Genomic DNA, 26,108 nt, shown 5'->3' on the forward strand with positions numbered 1-26,108 from the left:
TGGAAGACCAGTAGTAGATTCTGATGCACATCTGGAGGCATTCTGTAAACTGTGGACCTTCAAAGTGTTGATGAAACACAGAAATTGCTTCGGGATTGAATACAACAGTCACCATGCGCACTTTCCTCCATGGGAGTAATGTCTCAAACAGTCTACGCTTTAATCGTTCTCTGGAAGACGAGTAGTAGTTTCCGATGTACATCTGGAGGCATTCTGTAGTCTGTCGACTATCAGAGTCTTGATGAAACACAGAAATTGCATCGAGATTGAATACAACATCCACCATACGCACTTTCCTCCATGAGAGTAATGTCTCAAACAGTCTACGCTTTCATCTTTCCCTGGAAGACCAGTATTAGTTTCCGATGCACATCTGGAGGCATTTTGTAATCTGTGGACTGTCGGAGTGTTGATGAAACACAGAAATTGCATCGGGATTGAATACAAAAGTCACCATGCGCACTTTCCTCCATGGGTGCTATGTCTCAAACAGTTAAGCTTTGATCGTTCCCTGGAAGACCAGTAGTAGTTTCCGATGCTCATCTGGAGGCATTCTGTAATCTGTGGACTTTCGAAGTGTTGATGAAACACAGAAAATGCATCGGGATAGTATTCAACAGGCACCATGCAGGCTTTTCTCCATGGGAGTAATGCCTCAAACAGTCTACGCTTTGATCGTTCCCTGGAAGACCAGTTGTAGTTTCCGATACAGATCTGGAGGCATTCTGTAATCTGTGGACTATCAGAGTGTTGATGAAACACAGAAATTGCATCGTGATTGAATACAACAGTCACCATGCGCACTTTCCTCCATGGGAGTAATGTCTCAAACAGTATTTGCTTTGATCGTTCCCTGGAGGACCAGTAGTAGTTTCCGATGCACATCTGGAGGCATTCTGTAGTCTGTGGACTATCAGAGTCTTGATGAAACACAGATATTGCATCGAGATTGAATACAACATCCACCATGCGCACTTTCCTCAATGGTTGTAATGTCTCAAACAGTTTACGCTTTGATCGTTCCCTGGAAGACCAGTAGTAGTTTCCGATGCACATCTGGAGGCATTCTGTAATCTGTGGAATATCTGAGTGTTGATGAAACACAGAAATTGCATCGGGATTGAATACAACAGTCACCATGCGCACTTTCCTCCATGGGAGTAATGTCTCAAACAGTCTACGCTTTGATCGTTCCCTGGAAGTCATTGTAATAGTTTCCGATGCACATCTGGAGGCATTCTGTAATCTGTGGACTATCATAGTGTCGATGAAACACAGAAATTGCATCGGGATTGAAAACAACAGTCACCATGCGCACATTCCTACATAGGAGTAATGTCTCAAACTGTCTACGCTTTGATCGTTCCCTGGAAGACCAGTAGTAGTTTCCGATGCACATCTGGAGGCATTCTGTATTCTGTGGACCTTCAAACTTTTGATGAAACACAGAACTTGCTTCGGTATGGAATACATCAGTCACCATGCGCACTTTCCTCCATGGGAGTAATGTGTCAAACTGTCTACGTTTTGATCGTTCCCTGGAAGACCAGTGGTAGTTTCCGATGCTCATCTGGAGGCATTCTGTAATCTGTGGACCTTCAAAGTGTTGATGAAACACAGAAATTGCATCGGGATTGAATACAACAGTCACCATGTGCACTTTCCTCCATGTGAGTAATGTCTCAAACAGTCTACGATTTGATCGATCCCTGGAAGACCAGTAGTAGTTTCCGATGCACATTTGGAGGCATTCTGTAATCTGTGGACTGTCAGAGTGTTGATGAAACACAGAAATTGCATCGCGATTGAATACAATAGTCACCATGCGCACTTTCCTGCATGGGAGTAATGTCTCAAACTGGCTACGCTTGGATCTTTCCCTGGAAGACCAGTAATAGTTTCTAATAGTTTCCGATGCACATCTGGAGGCATTCTGTAATCTGTGGACTATCAGAGTGTTGATGAAACACAGAAATGGCATCGGGATTGAATATAACAGTCACCATGTGCACTTTCCTCCATGGGAGTAATGTCTCAAACAGTCTACGATTTGATCGATCCCTGGAAGACCAGTAGTAGTTTCCGATGCACACCTAGAGGCATTCTGTAATCTGTGGACTATCAGAGTGTTGATGAAACACAGAAATTCCATCGGGATTGAATACAACAGTCGCCATGCGCACTTTCCTCCATGGGAGTAATGTCTCAAACAGTCTACGCTTTCATCTTTCCCTGGAAGACCAGTAGTAGTTTCCGATGCACATCTGGAGGCATTCTGTAATCTGTGGACTATCAGAGTCTTGATGAAACACAGAAATTGCATCGAGATTAAATACAACATCCACCATGCGCACTTTCCTCAATGGTTGTAATGTCTCAAACAGTTTACGATTTGATCGTTCCCTGGAAGACCAGTAGTAGTTTCCGATGCACATCTGGAGGCATTCTGTAATCTGTGGAATATCTGAGTGTTGATGAAACACAGAAATTGCATCGGGATTGAATACAACAGTCACCATGCGCACTTTCCTCCATGGGAGTAATGTCTCAAACAGTCTACGCTTTGATCGTTCCCTGGAAGTCATTGTAATAGTTTCCGATGCACATCTGGAGGCATTCTGTAATCTGTGGACTATCAGAGTGTCGATGAAACACAGAAATTGCATCGGGATTGAAAACAACATTCACCATGCGCACATTCCTACATAGGAGTAATGTCTCAAACAGTCTACGCTTTGATAGTTCCCTGGAAGACCAGTAGTAGTTTCCGATGCACATCTGGAGGCATTCTGTATTCTGTGGACCTTCAAACTTTTGATGAAACACAGAAATTGCTTCGGTATGGAATACATCAGTCACCATGCGCACTTTCCTCCATGGGAGTAATGTGTCAAACTGTCTACGTTTTGATCGTTCCCTGGAAGATCAGTGGTAGTTTCCGATGCTCATCTGGAGGCATTCTGTAATCTGTGGACCTTCAAACATTTGATGAAACACAGAAATTGCTTCGGTATGGAATACATCAGTCACCATGCGCACTTTGCTCCATGTGGGTAATGTCTCAATCAGTCGACGATTTGATCGTTCCCTGGATGACCAGTAGTAGTTTCCGATGCACATCTGGAGGCATTCTGTAATCTGTGGACTATCAGAGTGTTGATGAAACACAGAAATTGCATCGGGATTGAATACAATAGTCACCATGCGCACTTTCCTCCATGGGAGTAATGTCTCAAACTGTCTACGCTTGGATCTTTCCCTGGAAGACCAGTAATAGTTTCCGCGGCACATCTGGATGCATTCTGTAATCTGTGGACCTTCAAAGTGTTGATGAAACACAGAAATTGCATCGGAATTGAATACAACAGTCACCATGCGCACTTTTCTCCATGGGAGTAATGTCTCAAAGAGTCTACGCTTTGGTCGTTCCCTGGAAGACCAGTAGTAGTTTCCGATGCAAAGCTGGAGGTATTATGTAATCTGTGGACTATCTGAGTGTTGATGAAACACAGAAATTGCATCGGGATTGAATACAACAGTCACCATGCGCAATTCCTCCATGGGAGTAATGTCTCAAACAGTCTACGCTTTGATGGATCCCTGGAAGACGAGTAGTAGTTTCCGATGCAAATCTGGAGGTATTATGTAATCTGTGGACTATCTGAGTGTTGATGAACACAGAAACTGCATCGGGATTGAATACAACAGTCACCATGCGCACTTTCCTCCATGGGAGTAATGCCTCATACGATCTACGCTTTGATCGTTCCCTGAAAGACCAGTAGTAGCTTGCGATGCACATCTGGAGGAATTTTGTAATCTGTGGACTATCCGAGTGTTGACGAAACGTAGAAATTGCATCGGGAATGAATACAACAGTCACCATGCGCACTTTCCTCCATGGGAGTAATGTCTCAAACAGTCTCCGCTTTGATCGTTCCCTGGAAGACCAGTAGTAGATTCTGATGCACATCTGGAGGCATTCTGTAAACTGTGGACCTTCAAAGTGTTGATGAAACACAGAAATTGCATCGGGATTGAATACAACAGTCACCATGCGCACTTTCCTCCATGGGAGTAATGTCTCAAACAGTCTACGCTTTAATCGTTCCCTGGAAGACAAGTAGTAGTTTCCGATGCACATCTGGAGGCATTTTGTAATCTGTGGACTATCAGAGTGTTGACGATACGTAGAAATTGCATCGAGAGTGAACACAACAGTCACCATGCGCAATTTCCTCCATGTGAGTAATGTCTCAAACAGTCTCCGCTTTGATCGTTCCCTGGAAGACCAGTAGTAGTTTCTGATGCACATCTGGAGGCATTCTGTAAACTGTGGACTATCAGAGTGTTGACGAAACGTAGAAATTGCATCGAGAGTGAATACAACAGTCACCATGCGCAATTTCCTCCATGTGAGTAATGTCTCCAACAGTCTCCGCTTTGATCGTTCCCTGGAAGACCAGTAGTAGTGTCTGATGCACATCTGGAGGCATTCTGTAAACTGTGGACCTTCATAGTGTTGATGAAACACAGAAATTGCATCGGGATTGAATACAACAGTCACCATGCGCTCTTTCCTCCATGGGAGTAATGTCTCAAACAGTCTACGCTTTAATCGTTCTCTGGATGACAAGTAGTAGTTTCCGATGTACATCTGGAGGCATTCTCTAGGCTGTGGACCTTCAAAGTGTTGATAAAACACAGAAGTTGCATCGGGATTCAATACACCAGTCACCATACGCACTTTCCTCCATGAAAGTAATGTCTCAAACAGTCTACGCTTTGATCGTTCCCTGGAAGACCAGTTGTAGTTTCCGATACAGATCTGGAGGCATTCTTTAACCTGTGGACTATCAGAGTGTTGATGAAACACAGAAATTGCATCGTGATTGAATACAACAGTCACCATGCGCACTTTCCTCCATGGGAGTAATGTCTCAAACTGTCTTTGCTTTGATCGTTCCCTGGAAGACCAGTAGTAGTTTCCGATGCACATCTGGAGGCATTCTGTAATCTGTGGACTATCAGAGTCTTGATGAAACACAGAAATTGCATCGAGATTAAATACAACATCCACCATGCGCACTTTCCTCAATGGTTGTAATGTCTCAAACAGTTTACGATTTGATCGTTCCCTGGAAGACCAGTAGTAGTTTCCGATGCACATCTGGAGCCATTCTGTAATCTGTGGAATATCTGAGTGTTGATGAAACACAGAAATTGCATCGGGATTGAATACAACAGTCACCATGCGCACTTTCCTCCATGGGAGTAATGTCTCAAACAGTCTACGCTTTGATCGTTCCCTGGAAGTCATTTTAATAGTTTCCGATTCACATCTGGAGGCATTCTGTAATCTGTGGACAATCAGAGTGTCGGTGAAAAACAGAAATTGCATCGGGATTGAAAACAACATTCACAATGCGCACATTCCTACATAGGAGTAATGTCTCAAACAGTCTACGCTTTGATCGTTCCCTGGAAGACCAGTAGTAGTTTCCGATGCACATCTGGAGGCATTCTGTATTCTGTGGACCTTCAAACATTTGATGAAACACAGAAATTTCTTCGGTATGGAATACATCAGTCACCATGCGCACTTTGCTCCATGTGAGTAATGTCTCAATCAGTCGACGATTTGATCGTTCCCTGGAAGACCAGTAGTAGTTTCCGATGCACATCTGGAGGCATTCTGTAATCTGTGGACTATCAGAGTGTTGATGAAACACAGAAATTGCATCGGGATTGAATACAATAGTCACCATGCGCACTTTCCTCCATGGGAGTAATGTCTCAAACTGTCTACGCTTGGATCTTTCCCTGGAAGACCAGTAATAGTTTCCGCGGCAAATCTGGATGCATTCTGTAATCTGTGGACCTTCAAAGTGTTGATGAAACACAGAAATTGCATCGGAATTGAATACAACAGTCACCATGCGCACTTTTCTCCATGGGAGTAATGTCTCAAAGAGTCTACGCTTTGATCGTTCCCTGGAAGACCAGTAGTAGTTTCCGATGCAAAGCTGGAGGTATTATGTAATCTGTGGATTATCTGAGTGTTGATGAAACACAGAAAATGCATCGGGATTGAATACAACAGTCACCATGCGCAATTCCTCCATGGGAGTAATGTCTCAAACAGTCTACGCTTTGATGGATCCCTGGAAGACCAGTAGTAGTTTCCGATGCAAATCTGGAGGTATTATGTAATCTGTGGACTATCTGAGTGTTGATGAAACACAGAAACTGCATCGGGATTGAATACAACAGTCACCATGCACACTTTCCTCCATGGGAGTAATGCCTCATACGATCTACGCTTTGATCGTTCCCTGAAAGACCAGTAGTAGCTTCCGATGCACATCTGGAGGAATTTTGTAATCTGTGGACTATCCGAGTGTTGACGAAACGTAGAAATTGCATCGGGAATGAATACAACAGTCACCATGCTCACTTTCCTCCATGGGAGTAATGTCTCGAACAGTCTCCGCTTTGATCGTTCCCTGGAAGACCAGTAGTAGATTCTGATGCACATCTGGAGGCATTCTGTAAACTGTGGACCTTCAAAGTGTTGATGAAACACAGAAATTGCATCGGGATTGAATACAACAGTCACCATGCGCACTTTCCTCCATGGGAGTAATGTCTCAAACAGTCTACGCTTTAATCGTTCCCTGGAAGACAAGTAGTAGTTTCCGATGCACATCTGGAGGCATTTTGTAATCTGTGGACTATCAGAGTGTTGACGATACGTAGAAATTGCATCGAGAGTGAATACAACAGTCACCATGCGCAATTTCCTCCATTTGAGTAATGTCTCAAACAGTCTCCGCTTTGATCGTTCCCTGGAAGACCAGTAGTAGTTTCTGATGCACATCTGGAGGCATTCTGTAAACTGTGGACTATCAGAGTGTTGACGAAACGTAGAAATTGCATCGAGAGTGAATACAACAGTCACCATGCGCAATTTCCTCCATGTGAGTAATGTCTCAAACAGTCTCCGCTTTGATCGTTCCCTGGAAGACCAGTAGTAGTGTCTGATGCACATCTGGAGGCATTCTGTAAACTGTGGACCTTCATAGTGTTGATGAAACACAGAAATTGCATCGGGATTGAATACAACAGTCACCATGCGCACTCACCTCCATGGGAGTAATGTCTCAAACAGTCTACGCTTTAATCGTTCTCTGGATGACAAGTAGTAGTTTCCGATGTACATCTGGAGGCATTCTCTAGGCTGTGGACCTTCAAAGTGTTGATAAAACACATAAGTTGCATCGGGATTCAATACAGCAGTCACCATATGCACTTTCCTCCATGAAAGTAATGTCTCAAACAGTCTACGCTTTGATCGTTCCCTGGAAGACCAGTTGTAGTTTCCGATACAGATCTGGCGGCATTCTTTAACCTGTGGACTATCAGAGTGTTGATGAAACACAGAAATTGCATCGTGATTGAATACAACAGTCACCATGCGCACTTTCCTCCATGGGAGTAATGTCTCAAACAGTCTTTGCTTTGATCGTTCCCTGGAAGACCAGTAGTAGTTTCCGATGCACATCTGGAGGCATTCTGTAATCTGTGGACTATCAGAGTCTTGATGAAACACAGAAATTGCATCGAGATTAAATACAACATCCACCATGCGCACTTTCCTCAATGGTTGTAATGTCTCAAACAGTTTACGATTTGATCGTTCCCTGGAAGACCAGTAGTAGTTTCCGATGCACATCTGGAGGCATTCTGTAATCTGTGGAATATCTGAGTGTTGATGAAACACAGAAATTGCATCGGGATTGAATACAACAGTCACCATGCGCACTTTCCTCCATGGGAGTAATGTCTCAAACAGTCTACGCTTTGATCGTTCCCTGGAAGTCATTTTAATAGTTTCCGATTCACATCTGGAGGCATTCTGTAATCTGTGGACAATCAGAGTGTCGATGAAACACAGAAATTGCATCGGGATTGAAAACAACATTCACAATGCGCACATTCCTACATAGGAGTAATGTCTCAAACAGTCTACGCTTTGATCGTTCCCTGGAAGACCAGTAGTAGTTTCCGATGCACATCTGGAGGCACTCTGTATTCTGTGGACCTTCAACCTTTTGATGAAACACAGAAATTGCTTCGGTATGGAATACATCAGTCACCATGCGCACTTTCCTCCATGGGAGTAATGTGTCAAACTGTCTACGTTTTGATCGTTCCCTGGAAGACCAGTGGTAGTTTCCGATGCTCATCTGGAGGCATTCTGTAATCTGTGGACCTTCAAACATTTGATGAAACACAGAAATTGCTTCGGTATGGAATACATCAGTCACCATGCGCACTTTGCTCCATGTGAGTAATGTCTCAATCAGTCGACGATTTGATCGTTCCCTGGAAGACCAGTAGTAGTTTCCGATGCACATCTGGAGGCATTCTGTAATCTGTGGACTATCAGAGTGTTGATGAAACACAGAAATTGCATCGGGATTGAATACAATAATCACCATGCGCACTTTCCTCCATGGGAGTAATGTCTCAAACTGTCTACGCTTGGATCTTTCCCTGGAAGAACAGTAATAGTTTCCGAGGCACATCTGGATGCATTCTGTAATCTGTGGACCTTCAAAGTGTTGACGAAACACAGAAATTGCATCGGAATTGAATACAACAGTCACCATGCGCACTTTTCTCCATGGGAGTAATGTCTCAAAGAGTCTACGCTTTGATCGTTCCCTGGAAGACCAGTAGTAGTTTCCGATGCAAAGCTGGAGGTATTATGTAATCTGTGGACTATCTGAGTGTTGATGAAACACAGAAATTGCATCGGGATTGAATACAACAGTCACCATGCGCAATTCCTCCATAGGAGTAATGTCTCAAACAGTCTACGCTTTGATGGATCCCTGGAAGACCAGTAGTAGTTTTCGATTCACATCTGGAGGCATTCTGTAATCTGTGGACTGTCAGAGTGTTGATGAAACACAGAAATTGCATCGGGATTGAATACAATAGTCACCATGCGCACTTTCCTCCATGGGAGTAATGTCTCAAACTGTCTACGCTTGGATCTTTCCCTGGAAGACCAGTAATAGTTTCCGATGCACATCTGGAGGCACTCTGTAATCTGTGGACCTTCAAAGTGTTGATGAAACACAGAAATTGCATCGGGATTGAATACAACAGTCACCATGCGCACTTTCCTCCATGGGAGTAATGTCTCAAACAGTCTACGCTTTGATCGTTCCCTGGAAGACCAGTAGTAGTTTCCGATGCAAATCTGGAGGTATTATGTAATCTGTATACTATCTGAGTGTTGATGAAACAGAGAAATTGCATCGGGATTGAATACAACAGTCACCATGCGCTATTCCTCCATGGGAGTAATGTCTCAAACAGTCTATGCTTTGATGGATCTCTGGAAGACCAATAGTAGTTTCCTTTTCACATCTATAGGCATTCTGTAATCTGTGGACTGTCAGAGTGTTGATGAAACACAGAAATAGCATCGGGATTGAATACAACAGTCACCATGCGCACTTTCCTCCATGGGAGTAATGCCTCATACGATCTACGCTTTGATCGTTCCCTGGAAGACCAGTAGTAGATTCCGATGCACATCTGGAGGAATTTTGTAATCTGTGGACTATCAGAGTGTTGACGAAACGTAGAAATTGCATCGGGAATGAATACAACAGTCACCATGCGCACTTTCCTCCATGGGAGTAATGTCTCAAACAGTCTCCGCTTTGATCGTTCCCTGGAAGACCAGTAGTAGTTTCTGATGCACATCTGGAGGCATTCTGTAAACTGTGGACCTTCAAAGTGTTGATGAAACACAGAAATTGCTTCGGGATTGAATACAACAGTCACCATGCGCACTTTCCTCCATGGGAGTAATGTCTCAAACAGTCTACGCTTTAATCGTTCTCTGGAAGACAAGTAGTAGTTTCCGATGTACATCTGGAGGCATTCTGTAGTCTGTCGACTATCAGAGTCTTGATGAAACACAGAAATTGCATCGAGATTGAATACAACATCCACCATACGCACTTTCCTCCATGAGAGTAATGTCTCAAACAGTCTACGCTTTCATCTTTCCCTGGAAGACCAGTATTAGTTTCCGATGCACATCTGGAGGCATTTTGTAATCTGTGGACTATCGGAGTGTTGATGAAACACAGAAATTGCATCGGGATTGAATACAAAAGTCACCATGCGCACTTTCCTCCATGGGTGCTATGTCTCAAACAGTTAAGCTTTGATCGTTCCCTGGAAGACCAGTAGTAGTTTCCGATGCTCATCTGGAGGCATTCTGTAATCTGTGGACTTTCGAAGTGTTGATGAAACACAGAAAATGCATCGGGATAGTATTCAACAAGCACCATGCAGGCTTTTCTCCATGGGAGTAATGCCTCAAACAGTCTACGCTTTGATCGTTCCCTGGAAGACCAGTTGTAGTTTCCGATACAGATCTGGAGGCATTCTGTAATCTGTGGACTATCAGAGTGTTGATGAAACACAGAAATTGCATCGTGATTGAATACAACAGTCACCATGCGCACTTTCCTCCATGGGAGTAATGTCTCAAACAGTATTTGCTTTGATCGTTCCCTGGAGGACCAGTAGTAGTTTCCGATGCACATCTGGAGGCATTCTGTAGTCTGTGGACTATCAGAGTCTTGATGAAACACAGATATTGCATCGAGATTGAATACAACATCCACCATGCGCACTTTCCTCAATGGTTGTTATGTCTCAAACAGTTTACGCTTTGATCGTTCCCTGGAAGACCAGTAGTAGTTTCCGATGCACATCTGGAGGCATTCTGTAATCTGTGGAATATCTGAGTGTTGATGAAACACAGAAATTGCATCGGGATTGAATACAACAGTCACCATGCGCACTTTCTTCCATGGGAGTAATGTCTCAAACAGTCTACGCTTTGATCGTTCCCTGGAAGTCATTGTAATAGTTTCCGATGCACATCTGGAGGCATTCTGTAATCTGTGGACTATCATAGTGTCGATGAAACACAGAAATTGCATCGGGATTGAAAACAACAGTCACCATGCGCACATTCCTACATAGGAGTAATGTCTCAAACTGTCTACGCTTTGATCGTTCCCTGGAAGACCAGTAGTAGTTTCCGATGCACATCTGGAGGCATTCTGTATTCTGTGGACCTTCAAACTTTTGATGAAACACAGAACTTGCTTCGGTATGGAATACATCAGTCACCATGCGCACTTTCCTCCATGGGAGTAATGTGTCAAACTGTCTACGTTTTGATCGTTCCCTGGAAGACCAGTGGTAGTTTCCGATGCTCATCTGGAGGCATTCTGTAATCTGTGGACCTTCAAAGTGTTGATGAAACACAGAAATTGCATCGGGATTGAATACAACAGTCACCATGTGCACTTTCCTCCATGTGAGTAATGTCTCAAACAGTCTACGATTTGATCGATCCCTGGAAGACCAGTAGTAGTTTCCGATGCACATTTGGAGGCATTCTGTAATCTGTGGACTGTCAGAGTGTTGATGAAACACAGAAATTGCATCGCGATTGAATACAATAGTCACCATGCGCACTTTCCTGCATGGGAGTAATGTCGCAAACTGGCTACGCTTGGATCTTTCCCTGGAAGACCAGTAATAGTTTCTAATAGTTTCCGATGCACATCTGGAGGCATTCTGTAATCTGTGGACTATCAGAGTGTTGATGAAACACAGAAATTGCATCGGGATTGAATATAACAGTCACCATGTGCACTTTCCTCCATGGGAGTAATGTCTCAAACAGTCTACGATTTGATCGATCCCTGGAAGACCAGTAGTAGTTTCCGATGCACATCTAGAGGCATTCTGTAATCTGTGGACTATCAGAGTGTTGATGAAACACAGAAATTTCATCGGGATTGAATACAACAGTCACCATGCGCACTTTCCTCCATGGGAGTAATGTCTCAAACAGTCTACGCTTTCATCTTTCCCTGGAAGACCAGTATTAGTTTCCGATGCACATCTGGAGGCATTTTGTAATCTGTGGACTATCGGAGTGTTGATGAAACACAGAAATTGCATCGGGATTGAATACAAAAGTCACCATGCGCACTTTCCTCCATGGGTGCTATGTCTCAAACAGTTAAGCTTTGATCGTTCCCTGGAAGACCAGTAGTAGTTTCCGATGCTCATCTGGAGGCATTCTGTAATCTGTGGACTTTCGAAGTGTTGATGAAACACAGAAAATGCATCGGGATAGTATTCAACAGGCACCATGCAGGCTTTTCTCCATGGGAGTAATGCCTCAAACAGTCTACGCTTTGATCGTTCCCTGGAAGACCAGTTGTAGTTTCCGATACAGATCTGGAGGCATTTTGTAATCTGTGGACTATCGGAGTGTTGATGAAACACAGAAATTGCATCGGGATTGAATACAAAAGTCACCATGCGCACTTTCCTCCATGGGTGCTATGTCTCAAACAGTTAAGCTTTGATCGTTCCCTGGAAGACCAGTAGTAGTTTCCGATGCACATCTGGAGGCATTCTGTAGTCTGTGGACTATCAGAGTCTTGATGAAACACAGAAATTGCATCGAGATTGAATACAACATCCACCATGCGCACTTTCCTCAATGGTTGTAATGTCTCAAACAGTTTACGCTTTGATCGTTCCCTGGAAGACCAGTAGTAGTTTCCGATGCACATCTGGAGGCATTCTGTAATCTGTGGAATATCTGAGTGTTGATGAAACACAGAAATTGCATCGGGATTGAATACAACAGTCACCATGCGCACTTCCCTCCATGGGAGTAATGTCTCAAACAGTCTACGCTTTGATCGTTCCCTGGAAGTCATTGTAATAGTTTCCGATGCACATCTGGAGGCATTCTGTAATCTGTGGACTATCATAGTGTCGATGAAACACAGAAATTGCATCGGGATTGAAAACAACAGTCACCATGCGCACATTCCTACATAGGAGTAATGTCTCAAACTGTCTACGCTTTGATCGTTCCCTGGAAGACCAGTAGTAGTTTCCGATGCACATCTGGAGGCATTCTGTATTCTGTGGACCTTCAAACTTTTGATGAAACACAGAACTTGCTTCGGTATGGAATACATCAGTCACCATGCGCACTTTCCTCCATGGGAGTAATGTGTCAAACTGTCTACGTTTTGATCGTTCCCTGGAAGACCAGTGGTAGTTTCCGATGCTCATCTGGAGGCATTCTGTAATCTGTGGACCTTCAAAGTGTTGATGAAACACAGAAATTGCATCGGGATTGAATACAACAGTCACCATGTGCACTTTCCTCCATGTGAGTAATGTCTCAAACAGTCTACGATTTGATCGATCCCTGGAAGACCAGTAGTAGTTTCCGATGCACATTTGGAGGCATTCTGTAATCTGTGGACTGTCAGAGTGTTGACGAAACACAGAAATTGCATCGCGATTGAATACAATAGTCACCATGCGCACTTTCCTGCATGGGAGTAATGTCTCAAACTGGCTACGCTTGGATCTTTCCCTGGAAGACCAGTAATAGTTTCTAATAGTTTCCGATGCACATCTGGAGGCATTCTGTAATCTGTGGACTATCAGAGTGTTGATGAAACACAGAAATTGCATCGGGATTGAATATAACAGTCACCATGTGCACTTTCTGCCATGTGAGTAATGTCTCAAACAGTCTACGATTTGATCGATCCCTGGAAGACCAGTAGTAGTTTCCGATGCACATCTAGAGGCATTCTGTAATCTGTGGACTATCAGAGTGTTGATGAAACACAGAAATTCCATCGGGATTGAATACAACAGTCACCATGCGCACTTTCCTCCATGGGAGTAATGTCTCAAACAGTCTACGCTTTGATCGTTCCCTGGAAGACCAGTAGTAGTTTCCGATGCAAATCTGGATGTATTATGTAATCTGTGGACTATCTGAGTGTTGATGAAACACAGAAATTGCATCGGGATTGAATACAACCGTCACCATGCGCAATTCCTCCATGGGAGTAATGTCTCAAACAGTCTACGCTTTGATCGATCCCTGGAAGACCAGTAGTAGTTTCCGATGCACATTTGGAGGCATTCTGTAATCTGTGGACTGTCAGAGTGTTGACGAAACACAGAAATTGCATCGCGATTGAATACAATAGTCACCATGCGCACTTTCCTGCATGGGAGTAATGTCTCAAACTGGCTACGCTTGGATCTTTCCCTGGAAGACCAGTAATAGTTTCTAATAGTTTCCGATGCACATCTGGAGGCATTCTGTAATCTGTGAACTATCAGAGTGTTGATGAAACACAGAAATTGCATCGGGATTGAATATAACAGCCACCATGTGCACTTTCCGCCATGTGAGTAATGTCTCAAACAGTCTACGATTTGATCGATCCCTGGAAGACCAGTAGTAGTTTCCGATGCACATCTAGAGGCATTCTGTAATCTGTGGACTATCAGAGTGTTGATGAAACACAGAAATTCCATCGGGATTGAATACAACAGTCACCATGCGCACTTTCCTCCATGGGAGTAATGTCTCAAACAGTCTACGCTTTGATCGTTCCCTGGAAGACCAGTAGTAGTTTCCGATGCAAATCTGGAGGTATTATGTAAACTGTGGACTATCTGAGTGTTGATGAAACACAGAAATTGCATCGGGATTGAATACAACAGTCACCATGCGCAATTCCTCCATGGGAGTAATGTCTCAAACAGTCTACGCTTTGATGGATCCCTGGAAGACCAGTAGTAGTTTCCGATTCACATCTGGAGGCATTCTGTAATCTGTGGACTGTCAGAGTGTTAATGAAACACAGAAATTGCATCGGGATTGAATACAATAGTCACCATGCCCACTCTCCTCCATGGGAGTAATGTCTCAAACTGTCTACGCTTCGATCTTTCACTGGAAGACCAGTAATAGTTTCCGATGCACATCTGGAGGCATTCTGTAATCTGTGGACCTGCAAAGTGTTGATGAAACACAGAAATTGCATCGGGATTGAATACAACAGTCACCATGCGCACTTTCCTCCATGGGAGTAATGCCTCATACGATCTACGCTTTGATCGTTCCCTGGAAGACCAGTAGTAGCTTCCATTGCACATCTGGAGGCATTTTGTAATCTGTGGACTATCAGAGTGTTGACGAAACGTAGAAATTGCATCGGGAATGAATACAACAGTTACCATGCGCAATTTCCTCCACGGGTGCAATGTCTCAAACAGTTTACGCTTTGATCGTTCCCTGGAAGACCAGTAGTAGTTTCCGATGCTCATCTGGAGGCATTCTGTAATCTGTGGACTTTCGAAGTGTTGATGAAACACAGAAAATGCATCGGGATTGTATTCAACAGGCACCATGCAGGCTTTTCTCCATGGGAGTAATGCCTCAAACAGTCTACGCTTTGATCGTTCCCTGGAAGACCAGTTGTAGTTTCCGATACTGATCTGGAGGCATTCTGTAATCTGTGGACTATCAGAGTGTCGATGAAAGACAGAAATTGCATCGAGATTGAATACAACATCCACCATGTGCACTTTCCTCAATGGTTGTAATGTCTCAAACAGCTTACGCTTTGATCGTTCCCTGGAAGACCAGTAGTAGTTTCCGAAGCACATCTGGAGGCATTCTGTAATCTGTGGAATATCTGAGTGTTGATGAAACACAGAATTTGCATCAGGATTGAATACAACAGTCACCATGCGCACTTTCCTCCATGGGAGTAATGTCTCAAACAGTCTACGCTTTGATGGTTCCCTTTGAGACCAGTAGTAGTTTCCGATTCACATCGGGATTCATTCTGTAATCTGTGGACTAGCAGAGTGTTGATGAAACACAGAAATAGCATCGGGATTGAATACAACAGTTACCATGCGCACTTTCCTTCATGGGAGTAATGTCTCAAACAGTCTACGCTTTGATCGTTCCCTGGAAGACCAGTAGTAGTCTCTGATGCACATCTGGAGGCATTCTGTAAACTGTGGACCTTCAAAGTGTTCATGAAACACAGAAATTGCATCGGGATTGAATACAACAGTCACCATGCGCACTTTCCTCCATGGGAGTAATGTCTCAAACAGTCTACGCTTTAATCGTTCCTTGGAAGACAAGTAGTAGTTTCCGATGTACATCTGGTGGCATTCTGTAGGCTGTGGACCTTCAAAGTGTTGATAAAACACAGAAGTTGCATCGGGATTCAATACAACAGTCACCATACGCACTTTCCTCTATGAGAGTAATGTCTCAAACAGTCTACGCTTTGATCTTTCCCTGGAAGACCAGTATTAGTTTCCGATGCACATCTGGAGGCATTTTGTAATCTGTGGACTATCGGAGTGTTGATGAAACACAGAAATTGCATCGGGATTGAATACAAAAGTCACCATGCGCACTTTCCTCCATGAGTGCAATGTCTCAAACAGTTTACGCTTTGATCGTTCCCTGAAAGACCAGTAGTAGTTTCCGATGCTCGTCTGGAGGTATTCTGTAATCTGTGGACTTTCGAAGTGTTGATGAAACACAGAAAATGCATCGGGATTGTATTCAACAGGCACCATGCAGGCTTTTCTCCATGGGAGTAATGCCTCAAACAGTCTACGCTTTGATCGTTCCCTGGAAGACCAGTTGTAGTTTCCGATACAGATCTTGAGGCATTCTGTAATCTGTGGACTATCAGAGTGTTGATGAAACACAGAAATTGCATCGTGATTGAATACAACAGACACCATGCGCACTTTCCTCCATGGGAGTAATGTCTCAAACACTCTTTGCTTTGATCGTTCCCTGGAAGAGTAGTAGTAGTTTCCGATGCACATCTGGAGGCATTCTGTATTCTGTGGACCTTCAAACTTTTGATCAAACACAGAAATTGCTTCGGTATGGAATACATCAGTCTCCATGCGCACTTTCCTCCATGGGAGTAATGTGTCAAACTGTCTGCGTTTTGATCGTTCCCTGGAAGACCAGTGGTAGTTCCCGATGCTCATCTGGAGGCATTCTGTAATCTGTGGACCTTCAAACTTTTGATGAAACACAAAAATTGCTTCGGTATGGAATACATCAGTCACCATGCGCACTTTGCTCCATGTGAGTAATGTCTCAATCAGTCTACGATTTGATCGTTCCCTGGAAGACCGGTAGTAGTTTCCGATGCACATCTGGAGGCATTCTGTAACCTGTGGACTATCAGAGTGTTGATGAAACACAGAAATTGCATCGGGATTGAATACAATAGTCACCATGTGCACTTTTCTCCATGGGAGTAATGTCTCAAACTGTCTACGCTTGGATCTTTCCCTGGATGACCAGTAATAGTTTCCGATGCACATCTGGAGGCATTATGTAATCTATGGACCTTCAAAGTGTTGATGAAACACAGAAATTGCATCGGGATTGAATATAACAGTCACCATGTGCACTTTCCTCCATGTGATTAATGTCTCAAACAGTCTACGATTTGATCGATCATTGGAAGACCAGTAGTAGTTTCCGATGCACATCTGGAGGCATTCTGTCATCTGTGGACTATCAGAGTGTTGATGAAACACAGAAATTGTATCGGGATTGAATACAACAGTCACCATGCGGACTTTCCTCCATGGGAGTAATGTCTCAAACAGTCTAAGCTTTGATCGTTCCCTGGAAGACCAGTGGTAGTTTCCGATGCAAATCTGGAGGTATTATGTAATCTGTGGACTATCTGAGTGTTGATGAAACACAGAAATTGCATCGGGATTGAATACAACAGTCACCATGCGCAATTCCTCCATGGGAGTAATGTCTCAAACAGTCTACGCTTTGATGGATCCGTGGAAGACCAGTAGTAGTTTCCGATTCACATCTGGAGGCATTCTGTAATCTGTGGACAGTCAGAGTGTTGATGAAACACAGAAATTGCATCGGGATTGAATACAATAGTCACCATGCGCACTTTCCTCCATGGGAGTAATGTCTCAAACTGTCTACGCTTGGATCTTTCCCTGGAAGACCAGTAATAGTTTCCGATGCACATCTGGAGGCATTCTGTAATCTGTGGACCTTCAAAGTGTTGATGAAACACAGAAATTGCATCGGGATTGAATACAACAGTCACCATGTGCACTTTCCTCCATGTGAGTAATGTCTCAAACAGTCTACGATTTGATAGATCCCTGGAAGACCAGTAGTAGTTTCCCATGCACATCTGGAGGCATTCTGTAATCTGTGGACTATCTGAGTGTTGATGAAACACAGAAATTGCATCGGGATTGAATACAACAGTCACCAATCGCAATTCCTCCATGGGTGTAATGTCTCAAACAGTCTACGCTTTGATGGATCCCTGGAAGACCAGTAGTAGTTTCCGATTCACATCTGGAGGCATTCTGTAATCTGTGGACTGTCAGAGTGTTGATGAAACACAGATATTTCATCTGGATTGAATACAACAGTCACCATGCGCACTTTCCTCCATGGGAGTAATGTCTCAAACAGTCTACGCTTTGATCGTTCCCTGGAAGACCAGTTGTAGTTTCCGATACAGATCTGGAGGCATTCTGTAATCTGTGGACTATCAGAGTGTTGCCGAAACACAGAAATTGCATCGTGATTGAATACAACAGTCACCATGCGCACTTTCCTCCATGGGAGTAATGTCTCAAACAGTCTTTGCTTTGATCGTTCCCTGGAAGACCAGTAGTAGTTTCCGATGCACTTGTGGAGGCATTCTGTAATCTGTGGACAATCGGAGTGTTGATCAAACACAGAAATTGCATCGGGATTAAATACAAAAGTCACCATGTGCACTTTCCTCCATGGGTGCAATGTCTCAAACAGTTTACGTTTTGATCGTTCCCTGGAAGACCAGTAGTAGATTCCGATGCTCATCTTGAGGCATTCTGTAATCTGTGGACTTTCGAAGTGTTGATGAAACACAGAAAATGCATCGGGATTGTATTCAACAGGCACCATACAGGCTTTTCTCCATGGGAGTAATGCCTCAAACAGTCTACGCTTTGATCGTTCCCTGGAAGACCAGTTGTAGTATCCGATACAGATCTGGAGGCATTCTGTAATCTGTGGACTATCAGAGTGTTGATGAAACACAGAAATTGCATCGTGATTGAATACAACAGTCACCATGCGCACTTTCCTCCATGGGAGTAATGTCTCAAACAGTCTACGCTTTGATCGTTCCCTGGAAGACCAGTAGTAGTTTCCGATGCACATCTGGAGGCATTCTGTATTCTGTGGACCTTCAAACTTTTGATGAAACACAGAAATTGCTTTGGTATGGAATACATCAGTCACCATGCGCACTTTCTCCATGGGAGTAATGTGTCAAACTGTCTACGTTTTAATCGTTCCCTGGAAGACCAGTAGTAGTTTCCGATGCTCATCTGGAGGCATTCTGTAATCTGTGGACCTTCAAACTTTTGATGAAACAAAGAAATTGCTTTGGTATGGAATACATCAGTCACAATGCGCACTTTCCTCCATGTGAGTAATGTCTCAATCAGTCTACGATTTGATCGTTCCCTGGAAGACCAGTAGTAGTTTCCGATGCACATCTGAGGCATTCTGTAATCTGTGGACTATCAGAGTGTTGATGAAACACAGAAATTGCATCGGGATTGAATACAACAGTCACCATGCGCACTTTCCTCCATGTGAGTAATGTCTCAAACAGTCTACGATTTGATCGATCCCTGGAAGACCAGTAGTAGTTTCCGATGCACATCTGGAGGCATTCTGTAATCTGTGGACTATTAGAGTGTTGATGAAACACAGAAATTGCATCGGGATTGAATACAACAGTCACCATGCGCACTTTCCTCCAAGGGAGTAATGTCTCAAACAGTCTACGCTTTGATCGTTCCCTGGAAGAAGAGTAGTAGTTTCCGATGCAAATCTGGTGGTATTATGTAATCTGTGGACTATCTGAGTGTTGATGAAACACAGAAATTGCATCGGGATTGATTACAACAGTCACCATGCGCAATTCCTCCTTGGGAGTAATGTCTCAAACACTCTACGCTTTGATGGATCCCTGGAAGACCAGTAGTAGTTTCCGATTCACATCTGGAGGCATTCTGTAATCCTTGGACTGTCAGAGTGTTGATGAAACACAGAAATTGCATCGGGATTGAATACAATACTCACCATGCGCACTTCCTCCATGTGAGTAATGTCTCAAACTGTCTACGCTTGGATCTTTCCCTGGAAGACCAGTAATAGTTTCCGATGCACATCCGGAGGCATTCTGTAATCTGTGGACCTTCAAAGTGTTGATGAAACACAGAGATTGCATCGGGATTGAAAACAACAGTCACCATGTGCACTTTCCTCCATGTGAGTAATGTCTCAAACAGTCTACGATTTGATCGATCCCTGGAAGACCAGTAGTAGTTTCCGATGCACATCTGGAGGCATTCTGTAATCTGTGGATTATCAGTGTGTTGATGAAACATAGAAATTGCATCGGGATTGAATACAACAGTCACCATGCGCACTTTCCTCCATGGGAGTAAAGTCTCAAACAGTCTACGCTTTGATCGTTCCCTGGAAGACCAGTAGTAGTTTCCGATGCAAATCTAGAGGTATTATGTAATCTGTGGACTATCTGAGTGTTGATGAAACAAAGAAATTGCATCGGGATTGAATACAACAGTCACCATGCGCAATTCCTCCATGGGAGTAATGTCTCAAACAGTCTACGATTTGACCGTTCCCTGGAAGACCAGTAGTAGTTTCTGATGCACATCTGGAAGCATTCTGTAAACTGTGGACCTTCAAAGTGTTGATGAAACACAGAAATTGTATCGGGATTGAATACAACAGTCACCATGCGCACTTTCCTCCATGGGAGTAATGTCTCAAACAGTCTTTGCTTTGATCGTTCCCTGGAAGACCAGTAGTAGATTCTGATGCACATCTTGAGGCATTCTGTAAGCTGTGGTCCTTCAAAGGGGTGATGAAACACAGAAAATGCATCGGGATTGTATTCAACAGGCACCATGCAGGCTTTTCTCCATGGGAGTAATGCCTCAAACAGTCTACGCTTTGATCGTTCCCTGGAAGACCAGTTGTAGTTTCCGATACAGATCTGGAGGCATTCTGTAATCTGTGGACTATCAGAGTGTCGATGAAACACAGAAATTGCATCGAGATTGAATACAACATCCACCATGTGCACTTTCCACAATGGTTGTAATGTCTCAAACAGTTTACTCTTTGATCGTTCCCTGGAAGACCAGTAGTAGTTTCCGAAGCACATCTGGAGGCATTCTGTAATCTGTGGAATATCTGAGTGTTGATGAAACACAGAATTTGCATCAGGATTGAATACAACAGTCACCATGCGCACTTTCCTCCATGGGAGTAATGTCTCAAACAGTCTACGCTTTGATGGTTCCCTTTGGGACCAGTAGTAGTTTCCGATTCACATCGGGATTCATTCTGTAATCTGTGGACTAGCAGAGTGTTGATGAAACACAGAAATAGCATCGGGATTGAATACAACAGTCACCATGCGCACTTTCCTCCATGGGAGTAATGTCTCAAACAGTCTACGCTTTGATCGTTCCCTGGAAGACCAGTAGTAGTCTCTGATGCACATCTGGAGGCATTCTGTAAACTGTGGACCTTCAAAGTGTTGATGAAACACAGAAATTGCATCGGGATTGAATACAACAGTCACCATGCGCACTTTCCTCCATGGGAGTAATGTCTCAAACAGTCTACGCTTTAATCGTTCCCTGGAAGACAAGTATTAGTTTCCGATGTACATCTGGAGGCATTCTGTAGGCTGTGGACCTTCAAAGTGTTGATAAAACACAGAAGTTGCATCGGGATTCAATACAACAGTCACCATACGCACTTTCCTCTATGAGAGTAATGTCTCAAACAGTCTACGCTTTGATCTTTCCCTGGAAGACCAGTATTAGTTTCGGATGCACATCTGTAGGCATTTTGTAATCTGTGGACTATCGGAGTGTTGATGAAACACAGAAATTGCATCGGGATTGAATACAAAAGTCACTATGCGCACTTTCCTCCATGAGTGCAATGTCTCAAACAGTTTACGCTTTGATCGTTCCCTGGAAGACCAGTAGTAGTTTCCGATGCTCGTCTGGAGGTATTCTGTAATCTGTGGACTTTCGAAGTGTTGATGAAACACAGAAAATGCATCGGGATTGTATTCAACAGGCACCATGCAGGCTTTTCTCCATGGGAGTAATGCCTCAAACAGTCTACGCTTTGATCGTTCCTTGGAAGACCAGTTGTAGTTTCCGATACAGATCTGGAGGCATTCTGTAATCTGTGGACTATCAGAGTGTTGATGAAACACAGAAATTGCATCGTGATTGAATACAACAGACACCATGCGCACTTTCCTCCATGGGAGTAATGTCTCAAACAGTCTTTGCTTTGATCGTTCCCTGGAAGACCAGTAGTAGTTTCCGATGCACATCTGGAGGCATTCTGTAATCTGTGGACTATCAGAGTGTCGATGAAACACAGAAATTGCATCGGGAATGAAAACAACAGTCACCATGCGCACATTCCTACATAGGAGTAATGTCTCAAACAGTCTACGCTTTGATCGTTCCCTGGAAGAGCAGTAGTAGTTTCCGATGCACATCTGGAGGCATTCTGTATTCTGTGGACCTTCAAACTTTTGATCAAACACAGAAATTGCTTCGGTATGGAATACATCAGTCACCATGCGCACTTTCCTCCATGGGAGTAATGTGTCAAACTGTCTGCGTTTTGATCGTTCATTGGAAGACCAGTGGTAGTTTCCGATGCTCATCTGGAAGCATTCTGTAATCTGTGGACCTTCAAACTTTTGATGAAACACAGAAATTGCTTCGGTATGGAATACATCAGTCACCATGCGCACTTTGCTCCATGTGAGTAATGTCTCAATCAGTCTACGATTTGATCGTTCCCTGGAAGACCGGTAGTAGTTTCCGATGCACATCTGGAGGCATTCTGTAATCTGTGGATTATCAGAGTGTTGATGAAACACAGAAATTGCATCGGGATTGAATACAATAGTCACCATGTGCACTTTCCTCCATGGGAGTAATGTCTCAACATGTCTACGCTTGGATCTTTCCCTGGAAGACCAGTAATAGTTTCCGATGCACATCTGGAGGCATTATATAATCTGTGGACCTTCAAAGTGTTGATGAAACACAGAAATTGCATCGGGATTGAATATAACAGTCACCATGTGCACTTTCCTCCATGTAATTAATGTCTCAAACAGTCTACGATTTGATCGATCATTGGAAGACCAGTAGTAGTTTCCGATGCACATCTGGAGGCATTCTGTCATCTGTGGACTATCAGAGTGTTGATGAAACACAGAAATTGCATCGGGATTGAATACAACAGTCACCATGCGCACTTTCCTCCATGGGAGTAATGTCTCAAACAGTCTAAACTTTGATCGTTCCCTGGAAGACCAGTAGTAGTTTCCGATGCAAATCTGGAGGTATTATGTAATCTGTGGACTATCTGAGTGTTGATGAAACACAGAAATTGCATCGGGATTGAATACAACAGTCACCATGCGCAATTCCTCCATGGGAGTAAAGTCTCAAACTGTCTACGCTTTGATGGATCCCTGGAAGACCAGTAGTAGTTTCCGATTAACATCTGGAGGCATTCTGTAATCTGTGGACTGTCAGAGTGTTGATGAAACACAGAAATTGCATCGGGATTGAATACAATAGTCACCATGCGCACTTTCCTCCATGGGAGTAATGTCTCAAACTGTCTACGCTTGGATCTTTCCCTGGAATTCCATTAATAGTTTCCGATGCACATCTGGAGGCATTCTGTAATCTGTGGACCTTCAAAGTGTTGATGAAACAAATAAATTGCATCGGGATTGAATACAACAGTCACCATGTGCACTTTCCGCCATGTGAGTAATGTCTCAAACAGTCTACGATTTGATCGATCCCTGCAAGACCAGTAGTAGTTTCCGATGCACATCTGGAGGCATTCTGTAATCTGTGGACTATCAGAGTGTTGATGAAACACAGAGATTGAATCGGGATTGAATACAACAGTCACCATGCACACTTTCCTCCATGGGAGTAATGTCTCAAACAGTCTACGCTTTGATCGTTCCCTGGAAGACCAGTTTTAGTTTCCGATGCAAATCTGGTGGTATTTTGAAATCTGTGGACTATCTGAGTGTTGATGAAACACAGAAATTGCATCGGGATTGAATACAACAGTCACCAATCGCAATTCCTTCATGGGAGTAATGTTTCAAACAGTCTACGCTTTGATGGATCCCTGGAAGACCAGTAGTAGTTTCCGATTCACATCTGGAGGCATTCTGTAATCTGTGGACTGTCAGAGTGTTGATGAAACACAGAAATTTCATCGGGATTGAATACAACAGTCACCATGCGCACTTTCCTCCATGGGAGTAATGCCTCATACGATCTACGCTTTGATCGTTCCCTGGAAGACCAATAGTAGCTTCCGATGCACATCTGGAGGCATTTTGTAATCTGTGGACAATCGGAGTGTTGATGAAACACAGAAATAGCTTTGGGATTGAATACAAAAGTCACCATGCGCACTTTCCTCCATGGGTGCAATGTCTCAAACATTTTACGCTTTGATCGTTCCCTGGAAGACCAGTAGTAGTTTCCGATGCTCATCTTGAGGCATTCTGTAATCTGTGGACTTTGGAAGTGTTGATGAAACACAGAAAATGCATCGGAATTGTATTCAACAGGCACCATACACGCTTTTCTCCATGGGAGTAATGCCTCAAACAGTCTACTCTTTGATCGTTCCCTGGAAGACCAGTTGTAGTTTCCGATACAGATCTGGAGGCATTCTGTAATCTGTGGACTATCAGAGTGTTGATGAAACACAGAAATTGCATCGTGATTGAATACAACAGTCACCATGCGCACTTTCCTCCATGGGAGTAATGTCTCAAACAGTCTACGCTTTGATCGTTCCCTGGAAGACCAGTAGTAGTTTCCGATGCACATCTGGAGGCATTCTGTATTCTGTGGACCTTCAAACTTTTGATGAAACACAGAAATTGCTTCGGTATGGAATACATCAGTCACCATGCGCACTTTCTCCATGGGAGTAATGTGTCAAACTGTCTACGTTTTAATCGTTCCCTGGAAGACCAGTAGTAGTTTCCGATGCTCATCTGGAGGCATTCTGTAATCTGTGGACCTTCAAACTTTTGATGAAACAAAGAAATTGCTTAGGTATGGAATACATCAGTCACCATGCGCACTTTCCTCCATGTGAGTAATGTCTCAATCAGTCTACAATTTGATCGTTCCCTGGAAGACCAGTAGTAGTTTCCGATGCACATCTGAGGCATTCTGTAATCTGTGGACTATCAGAGTGTTGATGAAACACAGAAATTGCATCGGGATTGAATACAACAGTCACCATGCGCACTTTCCTCCATGTGAGTAATGTCTCAAACAGTCTACGATTTGATCGTTCCCTGGAAGACCAGTAGTAGTTTCCGATACAGATCTGGAGGCTTTCTGTAATCTGTGGACTATCAGAGTGTTGATGAAACACAGAAATTGCATCGGGATTGAATACAACAGTCACCATGCGCACTTTCCTCCAAGGGAGTAATGTCTCAAACAGTCTACGCTTTGATCGTTCCCTGGAAGAAGAGTAGTAGTTTCCGATGCAAATCTGGAGGTATTATGTAATCTGTGGACTATCTGAGTGTTGATGAAAGACAGAAATAGCATCGGGATTGATTACAACAGTCACTATGCGCAATTCCTCCTTGGGAGTAATGTCTCAAACACTCTACGCTTTGATGGATCCCTGGAAGACCAGTAGTAGTTTCCGATTCACATCTGGAGGCATTCTGTAATCCTTGGACTGTCAGAGTGTTGATGAAACACAGAAATTGCATCGGGATTGAAAACAACAGTCACCATGTGCACTTTCCTCCATGTGAGTAATGTCTCAAACAGTCTACGATTTGATCGATCCCTGGAAGACCAGTAGTAGTTTCCGATGCACATCTGGAGGCATTCTGTAATCTGTGGACTATCAGAGTGTTGATGAAACACAGAAATTGCATCGG

Source organism: Schistocerca gregaria, chromosome 10, assembly GCF_023897955.1.
Source record: "Schistocerca gregaria isolate iqSchGreg1 chromosome 10, iqSchGreg1.2, whole genome shotgun sequence".
Taxonomy (NCBI): Eukaryota; Metazoa; Arthropoda; class Insecta; order Orthoptera; family Acrididae; genus Schistocerca; species Schistocerca gregaria.